General features: G+C 41.5%; 1 long non-coding RNA gene, 4 other non-coding genes and 2 pseudogenes across 26 annotated transcripts in view; all 7 read left to right on the plus strand.

Annotated features, from left to right (window-relative positions):
• The window catches only part of LOC106022184, a 202,162-nt gene that overhangs the window by 38,622 nt on the left and 147,335 nt on the right, over positions 1–16,205 (plus strand). For 20 of the 22 annotated variants that reach the window (XR_005871914.1, XR_005871913.1, XR_005871919.1 and 17 more), the window contains 7 exons: positions 10,071–10,142; positions 10,495–10,537; positions 11,821–11,891; positions 12,270–12,312; positions 13,986–14,029; positions 15,467–15,538; positions 15,925–15,960. This is a non-coding gene — a long non-coding RNA (uncharacterized LOC106022184). Of the gene's footprint in view, positions 1–59; positions 1,952–10,070; positions 10,143–10,494; positions 10,538–11,820; positions 11,892–12,269; positions 12,313–13,985; positions 14,030–15,466; positions 15,539–15,924; positions 15,961–16,205 lie in introns of those variants that run through there. The other 2 variants (XR_005871922.1, XR_005871921.1) reach the window with 2 other exon arrangements.
• On the plus strand, positions 1,583–1,663 carry LOC121134977. The gene has a single exon (XR_005872171.1). It is a non-coding gene; the product is annotated as a small nucleolar RNA SNORD115 (small nucleolar RNA).
• On the plus strand, positions 3,356–3,438 carry LOC121134919 (annotated as a pseudogene).
• On the plus strand, positions 10,198–10,276 carry LOC121134951. Its single transcript, XR_005872153.1, has one exon. It is a non-coding gene; the product is annotated as a small nucleolar RNA SNORD115 (small nucleolar RNA).
• LOC121134984 lies at positions 11,949–12,027 on the plus strand. The gene has a single exon (XR_005872177.1). It is a non-coding gene; the product is annotated as a small nucleolar RNA SNORD115 (small nucleolar RNA).
• Positions 13,672–13,741, plus strand: LOC121134971 (annotated as a pseudogene).
• LOC121135060 lies at positions 15,595–15,673 on the plus strand. The gene has a single exon (XR_005872251.1). It is a non-coding gene; the product is annotated as a small nucleolar RNA SNORD115 (small nucleolar RNA).

A 16,205-nucleotide genomic window follows, 5' to 3' on the forward strand; every position in this document is an offset into this window, starting at 1 on the left:
GTCTGATCAAGACCCCCTGAATGTGGGTGTCAGTGAGAAAGTCTAGGGAATCTATTGAGCCTTGGGCAGTAGATCAGTATTTATTCTGGTTATACAAATGGACTTTGGACTCCCATCAAATAATGTGAGATGCATCTCACGCTGAACTCTTGGGGGAGTGTCTAGGCCCTGCATGCCCTGGATGAAATGGCAGGCTATGGACACCGTCATTGAGGGTCCCAACCTCCTGGGGGAATTGAGGGGATATTGGTATGAGGGAAGGGAAATGCTGAGGGACCTGGAATTGACATGTGAAGCAACTTTGTTTCCAATTTACATTTAAATTTAAAAATAAATAATAAAAAATAAAAAAGAGAAAAAACTCTTAGAAGAATATGTAGGGGTAAATTTCATGGCCATTAAGTTAGCAATGATGCCTTAAATATGACCCTAAATATTCAAATGACAAGAATAACATTGAGTTTCACAAAAATTAATAGCTTCTCTTCAGAGGATATGCTGCATACCAAATTGTTTGCCTCTCCCCACCCCCAAGTTCATATGTTGAAGTCCCAGGTTCATACTAGCTCTAAAATTTAAATAAAACCACAAAAGTGGGATCCAAACCAGGATGACTTGACTCTTTATATACAGGGAAATTTGGATGCAGATATGTATATATGGAATACAATATGAGATTATAGGTAGGAATCAGATATTCACAAGTTAAAGAGAGAGAGACAGAATAGATTCTCCCCGAGTGGACTTCAGAAGATTCCATCATCCTATCAAAGACCTGATGTTAGACCTATAGTTTCCAAAAGTTCAGGAGAACAAACCATTCTAAGTTGGTTCTGATGACTCTAGGAAATGAAAGCAGACAAAGTTAAGAGTCCAAGAAACTCCCCCAAGTAATGTAGGCTATTGCTGTTGCCCTTGGTTGCTTCCCAGAACATAAAAGTAAGTGTCTCAGTTACTGAACATACCACAAACTTCAGACACAGGACATGGAGGAATAATAGAGCTGCAGCTGTCCTGGATTCCTCCTCCCTGGGAATGAGCTTGCACAGTACCAGAGAGTGCTATACAAGCTGCCAAGGGAAAAAAGCATTCAATAGTATTAGGCATCTGTGACACCTACACATCACAAAGAACAGCATGGAAAGATGTCTACAAGCATACAATAGCAGCAGTTATAACTTAGGGTTGACAAAGAGGTGTGAGATTGGACTGAAGACCTGATTAATAGGAAGGAATTAATCCCTGGAACTGGAAGCCTAGCCAACTACTCATTGTTGAAAATTAGGGAATAAGGGCTGGCACAATGGATGAAGCACAAGCCATGGAGAGCAAATTAGCCATAATTTATTATAATGAGACCAAATGTAGGGAGACAGACATGACAGAGAGAGAGAGATAGAGGAAAATGAGAGAGATTGAGTAAAAAAGTAAACTGATTCTGCTTGATGCTTTGCATGAGCATAATGCCAGCTGACCATTTGTCTGAAGCTAGCTGAGACCTAATATATAGATGGTCTTTGTTATCCTGAAACAGCACTGTTTGTTTCCCCCTATCAGGTATAGCTATGCCTTCTGAGGTCCAGGGAATATGGTAACAATTGAATGACTCTAAGTGAGGTGATGACAGAAAAAAATCATAGTCAATAACATTACACCGAGTCCTAGGGTAAAAGACAGGGAAGAAATGTGGGCATAGTCTCCTCAGGTTGTTCTGATAGGCAAGTGCACAAGCCCTCATTCACCAAGCATTTTTCCCTTTGTGGGGGAATCCTGTGAGGTCCAGGTTTTGTTCTTTAGGAAAGCAATGAACCTGCCTCAGAAGGCACTTGTTGGGAAATACTATGTATGTCAAAGCTTCAAGGCATAAGCACTCTGCCAATGTCCATCTCTTTTCTTCTGGATTTCAGTTATCCAGGATGCAGACCTTGTGCCTCAGTCATTTCACCTTCATGTAAGTGGAAAGATCAGGTTAAGTGCCTCATATCTTTTTGATCCCTGCCTACAAACATTAGAAAGAATGAAATTCTAGGAAACCAGTGATAGCTAAGGCATTGAACTTGTGCTCCCCCTTCCTTTTGGGAATTCCCTAGGACTAAGCCCATAAAAATAGACTGTTGATCGAAACTGCCTTGTTTTGTAGAATTCCAAGTAGTAGATACTGGGAAACAGAGGAGTGACTGTTCAGGGAGGTGGAACACAAGGATTGGATAAGGACATTCAGACCCTGTCCCTTGCACATCTCAGTGACAGCTGAATGTGATCTTGAAATCCCTCCCTTGCGGCATCTTTCTTCCTCTCTTTCTGATTGTTACTGCTGAGAAAGTGCTTCATGGTCTCACTGTATTAGGAGGGTGACATGCTCCAAATTTGCAAATATGGTACTTAAGAATGTCCACCTTACAAACCCTCAACTGCAGGGAGATCACTTTTTTAATTCTCTAGGTCTCATAAGGCAGATGGAGACTCACAGTGTTCTGGTGCACTAATGAACATGTCAGTTATGCGAACTCAGATACCTTTTCCTTTTGTTAACTTTAGTGAACTTGCACTGCCTTGCAGGCATCAGGCCAAATGAGGCAATTAGGCAGGGTGCATCTGGCCAGTCATTCTGCTCTTTGCCTAAATTTATAGACTCATCATGATGTGGAGACCCACTCACCAAATATCAGTGGCATGGAATTTCAATCACCTGAATGACATCTCATGTTTCAAAGGCTTCCTTTGATCATGTGATAAGGAATGTGCCAATAGAATGTGTGTAGGCATCCTAAGCAAGCTGTGCTTGCACAATTATGAACTTTGAGCATAACCATTTACTATACTGATTAGTGAGTGATTTCAGAGGGAAATGGGATAGAGCTGTGCAAAAAACTGCAAATGACAGGTAGGAACTTTTATGACACAGTGCCTGATCAGAAGCTAAAAAGCTTTCATCAGAAATGTATTATGCATTCCCAATTGTCAGTCATCTAATGCTATGAATACAGGCAGTGTGGATGAGGGTGAAACAAGTGAATTGTTAAACTTGTCTTGGGGTGGCAAACAGGTAACCATCATTTTAATTTTTCATTATCTATCCCACTGCTTTGATTATCAAATGCCCCCAATTATAATGCTCAAGTGTTTGGACGTTCAGAAATAGGAGATTACAATTCCTCTGACACAGACATGATACTATGTCAATGGAAAATTTTCCTTTAATAAGACAATTGATTCTACTTGTTCGCTTGCACGAGCCTAATGCCCCCAGACCATTTGTCTGATGATCACTAAAACCTAAATCCTACATGGTATTTGTTATCCTAATAGGCAGCATTATTTGTGTCCCACAGTTAGGTATACCTATGCCTTCTGAGGACCCAGATTTGATGACAAACCAATGTCACAAAGATAGGTGATTACATAAAAATCATATTCAATATGATTATGCTGAAGCCCAGAATAAACGATAGTGGAGAAATGGGGGCCTAGTCTATACAGGCCATTCTCATAGGCCAGTACACAGAACCTCTTTCAACAAGACGTGTTTCCCTCTCTGGGGAATCCTGTGAAGTCCAGGTGCTATTCAGTATAAAGGATGCAGACCTATATCCCAGTCATTTCACATTCAGGTAAGTGGAAAGTTCATGTTAAGTGCCTAGGTCTCTTTTGGGGATCTGCGTTCAAACAACAGAAAGCATGATCTTCTAGGAATGCATTGATATTTAAGGCATACAAATTGGGCTCTTCCTTCCTTTTGGGAATCCCCTAGGCCTAAAACCATTAGAAAAGGGTGGTGATTCAAACTGCCTTATCTTGTAGAATTCCAAGTAGGAGGTACTGGGAAACAGAGTAGTGACTGTTCTTGGAGGTGGGACACAAGTATTGGGTCAGGACGTTCAGGAAATTTTCTTTTCATAGGTCAATGATAGGTGATTGTATTCTTGAAATCCCTGCTTGGGGTGTCTATTGAACTCCTAACTGTATGTTATTGCTGGGGCCAGAGCTTCATGTTCTTGCTGTGTCGGGAGTTTCACATGCTCCAAACTTGCAAAGATGGCACTTAATAATATCCTCCTTGCTGGCCCACAACTGCAAGGAGAAAAATTGGTTACTTCTCTGTGGCTTATAAGGCAGACATAGACCCACAGTGGCCTAGTGCACAAATGTACTTATCAGTTAGGGAAACTCAAATATCCTTCCTTTCATTAGGATTAGTGAACTTTCCTGCCATGCAGGCATCAGGTAACATGAGGAAATTTGACAGCATGCATCTGGCCAGGCATTCCAGTTTTTGCCTAGATGCACAGGCTCAACACCTTGTCGAGACCTTCTCATAACGAAACAGTGGCATGGAATTTCAAAAACATGAACGACATCCCAAGCTGCAACGATTTAAGTTGCATATGTGATATGAAATGTGCCAAGAGTATGGGTTTATGTATCCTATGCACACATTGAATGGGCTTTAAAGAACCTTAAGTCTACCCATCCAACAATGGTGATTGGGCAGTGATGTCAGAGGGAAATGGGATAAAGCTGTGCAAAAAACTAGAGATGAATGGCCTTGGAAGGTGTAAGACACAGTGCCTGATCAGAAGCTAAAATATGCCCTTTCAAGCCCCAAACCCCAGCGAGTCCAGCTTCAGGTGAGATTAGGTCTCCGGCAGGACTCCCTGCCCAACACCCATCCCCTTGATCTTCCGGGGCCACTCCTGGCATCCAGAAGACCCGCCCACACAGGAAAGACATCAGCCCTTCCAAGACCCAAACCACAGCGAGTCCAGCTTCAGGAAAGACATCAGCCCTTCCAGGCCCCAAACTCCCTGTCAGCATCCCCTGTTTCAGCTTCAGGAAGGAAGGAGACAAGTGGAGACAGAAAGACCCCACCACCACCCACTGGAAGAAGAGATGGGAAGAAGACAGAATAAGAGCTCACTCAGCAATAGAAACACCAACATGACCCCACCAGAATCTAGGGACCCAACACCAGCAAGACCCGTAAAGCACTACATAGACGAAGAAGAGGAGACAGACATTAAAAATTATTTTAGGAAGATGATGGAGGCCCTCAAAGAAGAAATGAGGAAATCCCTTAAAGAAATAGAAGAAAAAAACAAACAAACAAATAAATGAAATGAGGGAAAAATTCAAGAAATAAACAAATCTCTCAAAGAATCTAAAGAGCACCAAGAAAAACAACCAAAAAAAATGAAGGAAACAACTCAAACAGTTGAAGGATTGAAAGCTGAAATAGAAACGATAAAGAAAACACAGAATGAAGGGATGCTGGAAATAGAAAAGCTGGGTAAATGATCAGGAACTACAGATGCAAGTATCACCAATAGAATACAACAGATAGAAGAGAGAATCTCAGGTGTTGAAGACTCATTAGAGGATATAGAGTCATCAACCAAAGAAAATCTCAAAACCAACAAATCCTTAACACAAAATATCCAAGAAATATGGGACACCTTAAAGAAGCCAAACCTGAGACTAATAGGTATAGAAGGCAAAGAAATACAACTTAAATGTACAGAAAACATATTAAACAAAATCATAGAAGAAAACTTCCCTAACCTAAAGAAAGATATGCCTATGAAAATAAAAGAATCTTACAGAACACAAAATAGGCTCGACCAGAAAAAGAAGTCACCTCGCCATATAATAATCAAAACATCAAACCTACAGAGTAAAGAGAAAATATTAAGAGCAGTTAAAGAAAAAGGCCGAGTAACATACAAAGGCAGACCTATCCGAATTACACCTGACTTCTCAATGGAAACGATGAAAGCCAGAAGATCCTGGACAGGTGTCCTACAAACGCTAAGGGAACAAGGATGCCAGCCCAGACTACTATATCCAGCAAAGCTCTCAATTACCATAGATGGAGATAGCAAAATATTCCATGACAAAGACAGATTTAAAAAATACGTATCCATGAATCCAGCTCTACAGAAAATGCTAGAAGGAAATCCTAGATCCAAGGAAGATAACTACATTCACAAAGACACAGGCAATATATAATCACAATTTACAAAACACCAAAAGAAAAAGGGAGGAGATACTACACAAAATAACTTCACTAACAATAAATCAAGCACAAACAAGTATCACCAATCAATGGTCATTAATATCCCTCAATGTCAACGGCCTCAACTTGCCTATAAAAAGACACAGACTAGCAAAATGGATGCGAAGACAGAACCCTTCCTTCTGCTGCATACAAGAAACACATCTCAACATCAAAGACAGACGTTATCTCAGAGTAAAGGGTTGGGAAAAGATCTTCCAATCAAACGGTCCCAAGATACAAGCAGGTGTAGCAATCCTAATATCTAACAAATTAGACATCAAATTAAAATCGATCAACAGAGATGAAGAAGGAGACTGCATATTCATCAAAGGAAAAATACATCAAGACGAAGTCTCAATTTTAAACATCTATGCCCCAAATACAAAGGCACTTACAGTCGTAAAAGAAACATTACTAAAGCTCAAAATGCACATAAAATCTCACACACTAATAGTAGGAGACTTCAACACTTCGCTCCCACTGCTAGACAGGACCTCCAGACAGAAACTTAACAAAGAAAAAAAAGAACTAATAGAAGTTATGACCCAACTGGGTTTAACAGACATCTATAGAACATTCCACCCAAATACAAAGGGATATACCTTCTTCTCGGCACCACATGGAACCTTCAGAAAACTCATCCACCATGATCAAGTAGGCTTCATTCCAGGAATGCAGGGATGGTTCAACATTAGAAAATCTATCAATGTAATCCACCATATTAACAAACTGCGAAAGAAAAACCACATGATCATCTCACTAGATGCTGAAAAATCCGTTGACAAAATCCAGCACCCCTTCATGATAAAGGTCCTAGAGAGATCAGGGATAACAGGAACGTACCTGAATATAATAAAAGCAATATACAGTAAACCAACAGCTAACATCAAACTAAATGGAGAGAAACTCAAAGCAATTCCTCTAAAACCAGGAACAAGACAAGGCTGTCTACTCTCTCCCTATGTCTTCAATATTGTACTTGAAGTTCTAGCTACAGCAATAACACAACAAAAGGAGATAAAGGGGATACAAATAGGAAAAGAAGAATTCAAACTTTCACTATTTGCAGATGATATGATAGTTTACATAAGTGACACAAAAAACTCCGCAACGTTACTGCTAAAGCTGATAAACACCTTCAGCAATGTGGCAGGATACAAGGTAAACTCAAAAAAATCAGTGGCCCTATTATATACAGATGATGAAGTGACTGAGAAAGAAATCAGAGCAACATCACCCTTAACAATAGGAAAAAACAGCCTCAAATATCTGGGGATAATGTTAACCAAGGAAATGAAAGACCTGTATATCAAGAACTTTGTGTCTTTAAAGAAAGAAATCAAAGAAGATACCAGAAAATGGAATGATCTCCCATTCTCTTTGATTGGTAGGATCAACATAATAAAAATGGCAATCTTGCCAAAAGCAGTCTACAAATTCAATGCACTACCTATCAAAATTCCATCACAATCTTCAAGGACCTAGAAAGAACATTAATCAACTTTATATGGAAAAACAAAAGGCCCAGGAAAGCCAAAACAACCCTATACAATAAAGGACCTTCAGGAGGCATCACCATACCTGACTTCAAACTCTATTATAGAGCTATAGTCCTAAAAACAGCTTGGTATTGGCACAAAATTAGGCACGTAGACCAATGGAACCGAATCGAAAGCCCTAATTTTAACCCACACACCTATGAACACTTGATTTTTGACAAAGAAGCTAAAACTGTACAATGGAAAAAAGAAAGTATCTTCAACAAATGGTGCTGGCATAACTGGGTACTGGTATGCAGAAGACTGCAGATAGATCCATGTTTATCGCCTTGTACAAAACTTAAGTCCAAATGGATCAGAGATCTCAACATAAATCCAGCCACACTGAAACTTTTAGAAGAGAAAGTGGGAGATACTCTTCAACGAGTTGGTACAGGAGGCCACTTACTAAACACAACACCAGTGGCACAGGCACTGAGATCAACAATTAACAAATGGGACCTTCTGAAACTAAAAAGCTTCTGTAAGGCAAAGGACACAGTCAAAAAGACAAAAGGCAGGCCACAGAATGGGAAAAGATATTCAATAACCCCACATCTGACAGAGGGCTAATCTCCAAAATTTTCAAAGAACTCAAGAAACAAGTCTCCAAAACACCAAAGGATCCAATTAAAAGGTGGGGTACAGAACTAAATAGAGAATTCTCAATAGAGGAGGCTAAAATGGCCAAGAGACACTTAAGAAAGTGCTCAACATCCTTAGCCTTCAGAGAAATGCAAATCAAAACAACTCTGAGATACCATCTTACTCCTGTCAGAATGGCTAAAATAAAAAAACACAGAAGACAGTTTATGCTGGAGAGGATGTGGAGAGAGAGGAACTCCTCCACTGCTGGTGGGAGTGCCAACTCATACAGCCTCTTTGAAAATCAGTATGGAGATTCCTCAAGAAAATAGGAATAAATCTACTACTAGACCAAGCAATTCCACTCTTAGGCATATGTCCAAATGAGACAAATTCATACAACAAGGGCATCTGCTCCACTATGTTCATAGCAGCATTATTGGTAATAGCCAGAACATGGAAGCAACCTAGATGCCCCTCAACTGAAGAGTGGATAGAGAAAATGTGGTACATTTACACAATGGAGTATTACTCAGCAGAAAAAAACAATGGAATCTTGAAATTCGCAGGGAAATGGATAGCACTGGAAGAAACCATCCTGAGTGAGGTAACCCAGGCGCAAAAAGACAAACATGGTATGTACTCACTCATATATGGGTTTTAGACATGGATCAGGATAGTGCCAGTCTGCACTTCCACTGATAGAGTCTGGGAAACAGGAAAGAACCTAAAGGATATGCAAATATTCATAGAACCCAAGAGAAGAGGATTGAGACAAGATCCTCTGAATGGATGGGGAACACGGCAAGGGGTGGGTGGGGAGTGGGAGTTGGGAAGAAAAGAGGGGTTGAAGAGGAAGAGAGTTGGTCATGGGGGAACAGGAAGTTGAGGGGGTGGGGGTAGAAGAGGGGGAAGAGGGAATCTAGGATAGAAGACATATCAGGCACCAGAGTGACCTCGAGTGATCTAAAGGGATAACACCAATTGGCAAGCTAAGCAATAGTGGAGAGACCACCTCGAATGCCCATTCCTGATAATGAACTTGATGTCTACAACCATCTGGGAGCCTTCATCCTGTGACTGATGGAAGCAGAGGCAAACACACAATTAATCACTGAACTGAACCCAAGGAACCCAGTGACAGAGAGAGAGGAGTGATGAGCAAATTGGCAAAGAATGGGCTGGCAAAACCAGCAGAGACAGCTGATCTGAACAGGGGAGAGCTCTTGGACCCCAGACCGACAGTGGGGAGGCCAGCATGGGACTTGTCTGGAACCCCCAAATGTGAGTGTCAGCGAGAAGGCCTGGGAAACCTATGGGGCCCTGAGCTGTGGATCAGTGTCTATCCCTGGAATACAAACAGTCATCGTGTGCTTATAGCACAAAGAGGGATGCTCTCTCAGCCTGGACTCTTAGGGGAGTGCCTAGACTCTACCCAGAGTGAAATGGCAGACTCTAGATATCCCCTATGTGGAAGGATTTGGCAATAGGGTGGGAGGGTGGGTGGGAAGGGTAGTGCGGGAGGAGGGGTGGGAGAGGGAACTGGGATTGACATGTAAAACAATCTATTTAAAGTTAAAATAAAAAATGATAAAAAGGAAGCTAAAAAGGAGACCTATAATATGTGTTCTAAATGGTCTTTCAGCTAATGCTATGAATTCAGGAATTGAGGATGAAGTTGAAACATTTGAAAGGTTAAACTTTTCTACAGGGAGCATTAAAATTTCTCATTATTTCTTCCACAAGTTTGATTTAAAATTGCCCCCAACTATCATGTAGAGGGTTTGGGTGTTCCAAAGGTGGAAATTTCAAATCTCTGACACTGACATTATATTTTGGGGATGCTAAATTTTCCTTGACTAAGACAACTGATTCTGCTTGATCCATTGCAGTAGCCTAATGCCGGCTGACCATTTGTCTGAAGCTCACCAAGACTTACCTTCTAGATGGTCTTTGTCGTCCTGGTAAGCAGCACTGTTTCTGTCCCACTAACAGTATAGCTGTTCCTACTGAGCACGCGGGTCTATGATGACACACCAATGTCATGAAGAGAGGTGATGACATAAAAATCAAGCTCAATAGGATTACTCTGAGGCCCAGCAAAAGGTCAGGGGAGAAATGGGGGCCTGGTCTACTTAGGCCATTCTCATAGGCATGCACAGACCCTCATTCACCCAGGAGTGGTTCCCTGTCTGAGGAATCCTGTGAGGTCCAAGTGCTCTTCTTTTGGAGAGCATGAGTCCTGCCTCAGAATGCACTAGTTGGGGCAATCTATGTATGTCTGTCCATGCCCATCTCTTCTGTTCTGCATTTCAGTGATTGAGGATGCAGTCTTCTAACACAGTCATTTCACCTTCAGGTAAGTGGAAAGTTCATGTTAAGTACCTAGGACTCTTTTGAATATCTGCCTTCAAACATTAGAAAGCATTATCTTCTAAGAATGCAGTGACATTTAAGGCATACAACTTGGGCTCTCCCTTCCTTTTGAAAATCTGCTAGGCCTAACACTATGAGAAAAGTTTGGTAATTCAGACTGCCATATCTTGTAGAATTCCAAGTAGTAGGTACTGTGAAACAGAGCAGTGACTGTTTGTGGAGGTTGGACACAATGTTTGGGTCAGGACATACAGGAACTTTTCCTAGCATAGCTCATTGATAGGTGAATTTGATCTTCAAATCCCTGCCATGGGGTATCTATCTAACTCACATACTGATTGTTTCAGCTGGGGCAAGAGCTTCATTTTCTCGCTGGGCCAGGAGTGTGACATGCTCCAAACTTGTGTAGATGGTGTTCAAGAATGTCCACTATGCATACCCTATATTGCAGTGAGATCACTATGTTACTTTTCTGGAGCTCATGAGGCAGACAGCCAAGCACAGTAATCTAATGCACAAATGTACATATCAGTTAAACAAACACAGATACCTTTTCCTTTTCCTTAGGATTAGTGAACATATCCTGACATTCATGCTTCAGCCTATTTGTGGCAATTAGATATGGTGATCTGGACTGGCATTACCCTCTTTGCTTAGATGAAAAGGCTCATCAATATGTAGAGGCACACTCACCACACAGCAGTGGCAAGGAAATTCAAACAAATGAATAACATCCCAAGCTACAAAGGCTTCCGTTGAATATGTCATAAGAAATGGGCCAGGAGTACAGGTGTAGGTGTCCTAGCAGGCAGTTTTAAGCCAATAAAGAACCTGTGGGTATGCATTTGACAATGGTGATTAGGCAGAGATGTCAGAGTGAAATGGGAAATAGATTTGCAAAGAACTGCACATGAATGGTCTTGGACTTTGTAGGAAACTTTGCCTGATCAGAAGGTAAAATGTTTTCAGCATACCTATAATACACCTTCTAAATGGTCTATCATCTAATGCTATGAATGCAGGCAGTGAGGATGAGGGTGAAATTTTTGAAGAGATAAACTTGATTTCAGGTACCAAACAGGTAACAAGCATTATAATTTTTCATTATCACTTCCACGACTTTGATTAAAAATAGCCTCCAACTATCATGTAGAGAGTTTGGGTATTCCAAAGCTGGGCATTTCAATTTCTCTTACAATGACATGACATTTTGGTGATGCTAAATTTTCCAGGACTAAGAGAACTGATTCTGCTTTACCCTTGCAGGAACCTAATGCCGGCTGACAATTTTCTGAAGCTAGCCGAGACTTACATTCTAGATGGTCTTTGTCATCCTGGTAAGCAGCAATTTTTGTGTCCCTTTATTAGGGTATAGCTATGCCTTTTGAGTATGTGGGTCTATGATGACAAAACAATGTCAAGAAGAGAGGTGATGACATAATAATCATGCTCAATAGGATTACTCTGAGGCCCAGGCAAAAGGTCAGGGGAGAAATGGGGGCCTGGTCTACTTAGGCCATTCTCATAGGCATGCACAGGCCGTCATTGACCCAGGAGTGGTTCCATGTCTGAGCAATCCTGTGAGCTCCAGGTGCTCCTCTTTAGGAGAGCATGAGTCCTGCCTCAGAAGACACTAGTTGGGGCAATCTTTGTACATCAATGCTGGCCGGCATCAGCACTGTCCTCATTTCCATCACTTCTTTTCTACATTTCAGTTGTCCACGATGCAGTCTTCTAGCTCAGTCATTTCAGCTTCAGGTAAGTGGAAATTTCATGTTAAGTGCCAAGGTCTGTTGTAGATGTCTGCCTTCAAACATTAGAAAACATTACCTTCTATGAATCTAGTGATTTTTAAGCCATAGAACTTGGGCTCTTCCTTCCTTATTGGAATCCCTTGGCCTAATTCAACCTGCCTTGTCTTTTAGAATTCCACGTAGTAGGTATTTGGTAACTGAGCAGGGATGGTTCAAAGATGTGTTTCACATGGAATGGGTCAAGATGTTCAGGCCATTTTCCTTGCACAGCTCATTGATAGGTGAAGGTATTCTTCAAATACTTTCCATACTGATAGTTACTGCCGGGACAAGAGCTTCATGTTCTCACTGTGTCAGGAAGGTTTCATGCTCCAAATTTTCACAGATGGTGCTCATGGCTGTCCAGTATGCAGGCCCTGGACTTCAGGAAGATCACTAGATTACCTTTCTGGGGCTCAAAAGAGAGAGAGTGACTCACAGTGTTCTAGTGGACTAATGTACATATAAGTAAGGCAAACTCAGATACCTTTTCTTTTTGTTAGAAGTAGAGAACTTGTTCTGCCATGCAGCCATTAGGCAACAGGAGGCAATTTGACAGTGTATATCTGGCCAGGCATTCCTCTATTGCCTAGATGCACAGGCTCATCACCATTTGGAGACCCACTCACCACACATAAGTGGCATGAAATTTCAAACACGTGAATGACATCCCAATCTATAAAGGCCTCGATCCTTCATGTGATAAGGAATTAGCCAAGAGAACAGGTGAAGGGATCCTACACATGTGGTGCTTGGGCAATTAAGAAACCTGAGGTTATGCATCCTACAATGGTAAGTAGTCATTGATGTCAGAGGGAAATGCGATAGCACTGTGAAGAGCAGATGAGATGTTTTGGACCTTGAAAGACACAGTGCATGATCAGATTGTAAAATGTTGTCACCAAGCCTATAATATGCCTTTCCAATGGTCTGTCACCTAAGGCAATGAATGCTTCCAATGAGGATGAGGGTGAAATATTTGAAGGTTTAAACTTGGCTAGGGGTGTCAAACATAACCACAATTGAAGTTTTATTCTTGTCTACTTTAAGGCACTGATTGTCAATGCCCTCAATTATCATAATCCAGAATTTGGGCATTAGAAACCTGGGGATTTCAATTCTGCTGACAGTGACTTGCAATTTTGGGACCCCCAAAATTTTCCTTGACTAAGACAACTGATTCTGATAAATCCACTGCAGGAGCATAAATCCCACTGCCATTTGTGCTAAATTCGCCAATACCTGCCTTCTATGTCTTTACCATCCTGGTAAGCAGCACTGTTTGAGTCCCTCTAGCAGGTATGCCTAAGCATTCTGAGGATGCAGGTCTATGATAACAAACCACTTTCATGAAGAGACGTGATGATGAAAAATCATGGGTTACGCTGAGGCCCAGGCTAAGGGACAGGGGATAAATGGAGGCCTAGTCCCATCAGGCCTTTCTCATAGGCCAGTGCACTGGCCTCCATTCACCAAGGAGTGGTTCCCTGACTGAGGAATCCTGTGAGGTCCAGGTGTTCTTCTTAAGGAAAGCATGAGTCCTGCCTCAGATGGCACTTGTTGGGGCAATCTAAGTATGCCATTGCTGGTCAGCATCAGCACTCTGCTAATGTCCATATCTTCTGTTCTGCATTTCAGTGATCCAGGATGCAGACTTGGTACCCCAATCATTTCACTTTCAAGTAAGTGGAAAATCAGTTTTACTGCCAGGGTCTCTTTTGGATATCTGCCTTCAAATATTACAAAGCATGACCTTGCAGGAATCCAGTGATATTTGCAGCACAAAACATGTGCTCTCTCTTCCTTTTGGGTATCCCATAAGCCTATTCCCATGAGAAAAGGATGGTATTTCAATCTTCCACTTCTTGTAGAATTCCAAATAGTATGTATGGGGAACAGAGCAGTTAGTGTTCGGGGAAATGGGACACCAGTATTGGATCAGGTTGTACAGGCCCTGTGCCTTGCACAGGTCAGTGATAGGTAAATGTTACCTTGAAACTCATGGCTTGGGGTGGTTTATCTAGGTCCCATGCTGGTTGTTGCTGCCAAGGCAAATACTTCATATTCTCGCTGTGTCAGGACGGTGATATGCTCCAAAAGTTCAAAGATGGTGCTCAGGTATTTCCACTAAGCAGACCCTCAACAGCAGGAATTCACTAGGTTGCTTTTCTCAGGCTCATAAAGCAAACGGATTCTTACAGTGTTCTAGTGCACAATGTACATATCAGTTAGGCAAACTTACATAACTTTTCATTTTGTTAGGATTAGTGAACTTGACCTGCCATGCAGGCATCAGGGCAGATGAGCCAATTGGACAGGATGCAACTGGCCAGGCATTCCTCTCTTTGCCTAGATGCCTAGGCTCATCACCATGAGGAGACCCACTCACCACCCATCAGTGGAATGGAATTTCGACCATATGAATGACATGCCAAGCTACAAAGGCTTATGTTGCATATATGATAAAGAATGGGCCAAAGGTACAGGTTTAGATATCCTATGTAGGCATTACTTGGGAAATAGAAAAGCCATTAGGGTCAGCTTCTTACAATCGTGATTAGACAATGATGTCAGAGGGAATTGTGACATCACAAGCTGCAAAGTCTTCCATTGCACATGTGAAAAGGAATGGGCCAAGAGTATTGTTGTAGGTATATTAAACAGGTGGTTCTTGTGAAATAAATAACATCGAGGGTACTCATCTTAAAATGTTGATTAGGCAGTGAAATCATAGGGATATGGGATAGAGTTGTGCAAAGAACTGGAGATGAATGGTCTTGGACCTTGAAAGACACAGTGACTTAACAGAAGCTAAAATAATTTCACCAAACTTAAAATATGCCTTCCCAGTGATCTGTCAGCTAATGCTATGAATGCAGGCAGGGAGAATGAGGGTGAAACATTAGAAGGGTTAAACATGTATAGGGGTAGCAAACAGGTAACTACCATTAAATTTTTTCATTATCTCTTTCATGACTTTGATTAAAAATTGTATTGTGCTACAGTGTTGGGGTGTCTGGAAGCTTAGCATTGCAGTTCCTCTGACAATTTCCTGATTTTTTTTTGCAAAGCAGAATGTGCCTTCACTAAGGGAACTGATTGTGCTTGATTCCTTTCAGGAGTCTAATGATGGCTGACCATTTGTCCGAAGCTCATGGAGACCTACCTTCTAGATGGTCTTTGTCATCCTGGTAAGTAGCACTGTTTGTATCCCATTATCAGGTATAGCTGTGCCTTCTGAGGACCAAGGTCTATGATGACAAACCAAAGTCATGAAGAGTGGTGATGACAAAAAAATCATGCTCAATAGGATTATGCTGAGACCCAGGCTAATGGAGAGGAGAGAAAAGGGGGACTAGTCTACTCAGGCCATTCTCATAGGCCAGTGCACAGGCCCTCATTCACCCAGAAGTGTTTCCAAGTTTGGGGAATCCTGTGAGGGAATGGTGCTCTTCTTAATGAGACTACTGAGCCTGCCTCAGAAGGCATTTGTTGGGGCAATTATGTATGTCAGTTCTGTCAGGCATCAGAATTCTGTTCATGTCTGTCTCTTCTCTTCTGCATTTCAATGATCAAGGATACCGATTTGGAACCCCTGTCCTTACACATTCTGGTAAGTTGAAAGATCAGTTTAAGTACCTCAATCTCTTTTGCATCTCTGCCTTCAAACATTAGAAAGCATGACCTTCTAGGATTCCAGTGACATTTAAAGTAAAAAACTTTTTCTTTACCTTACTTTTGGGATACCCTAGTCAGAAGACCATGAGAAAAGGAAGATAATCTTTGTCTTCACAAATTCAAAGTAGTAGGTGTTGTGAAACAGAGCAGTGACTCTTCAGAGAGGTGTGACATAAGGAT

This window comes from Mesocricetus auratus, unplaced genomic scaffold (genome assembly GCF_017639785.1).
Source record: "Mesocricetus auratus isolate SY011 unplaced genomic scaffold, BCM_Maur_2.0 Super-Scaffold_100030, whole genome shotgun sequence".
Lineage (NCBI taxonomy): Eukaryota > Metazoa > Chordata > Mammalia > Rodentia > Cricetidae > Mesocricetus > Mesocricetus auratus.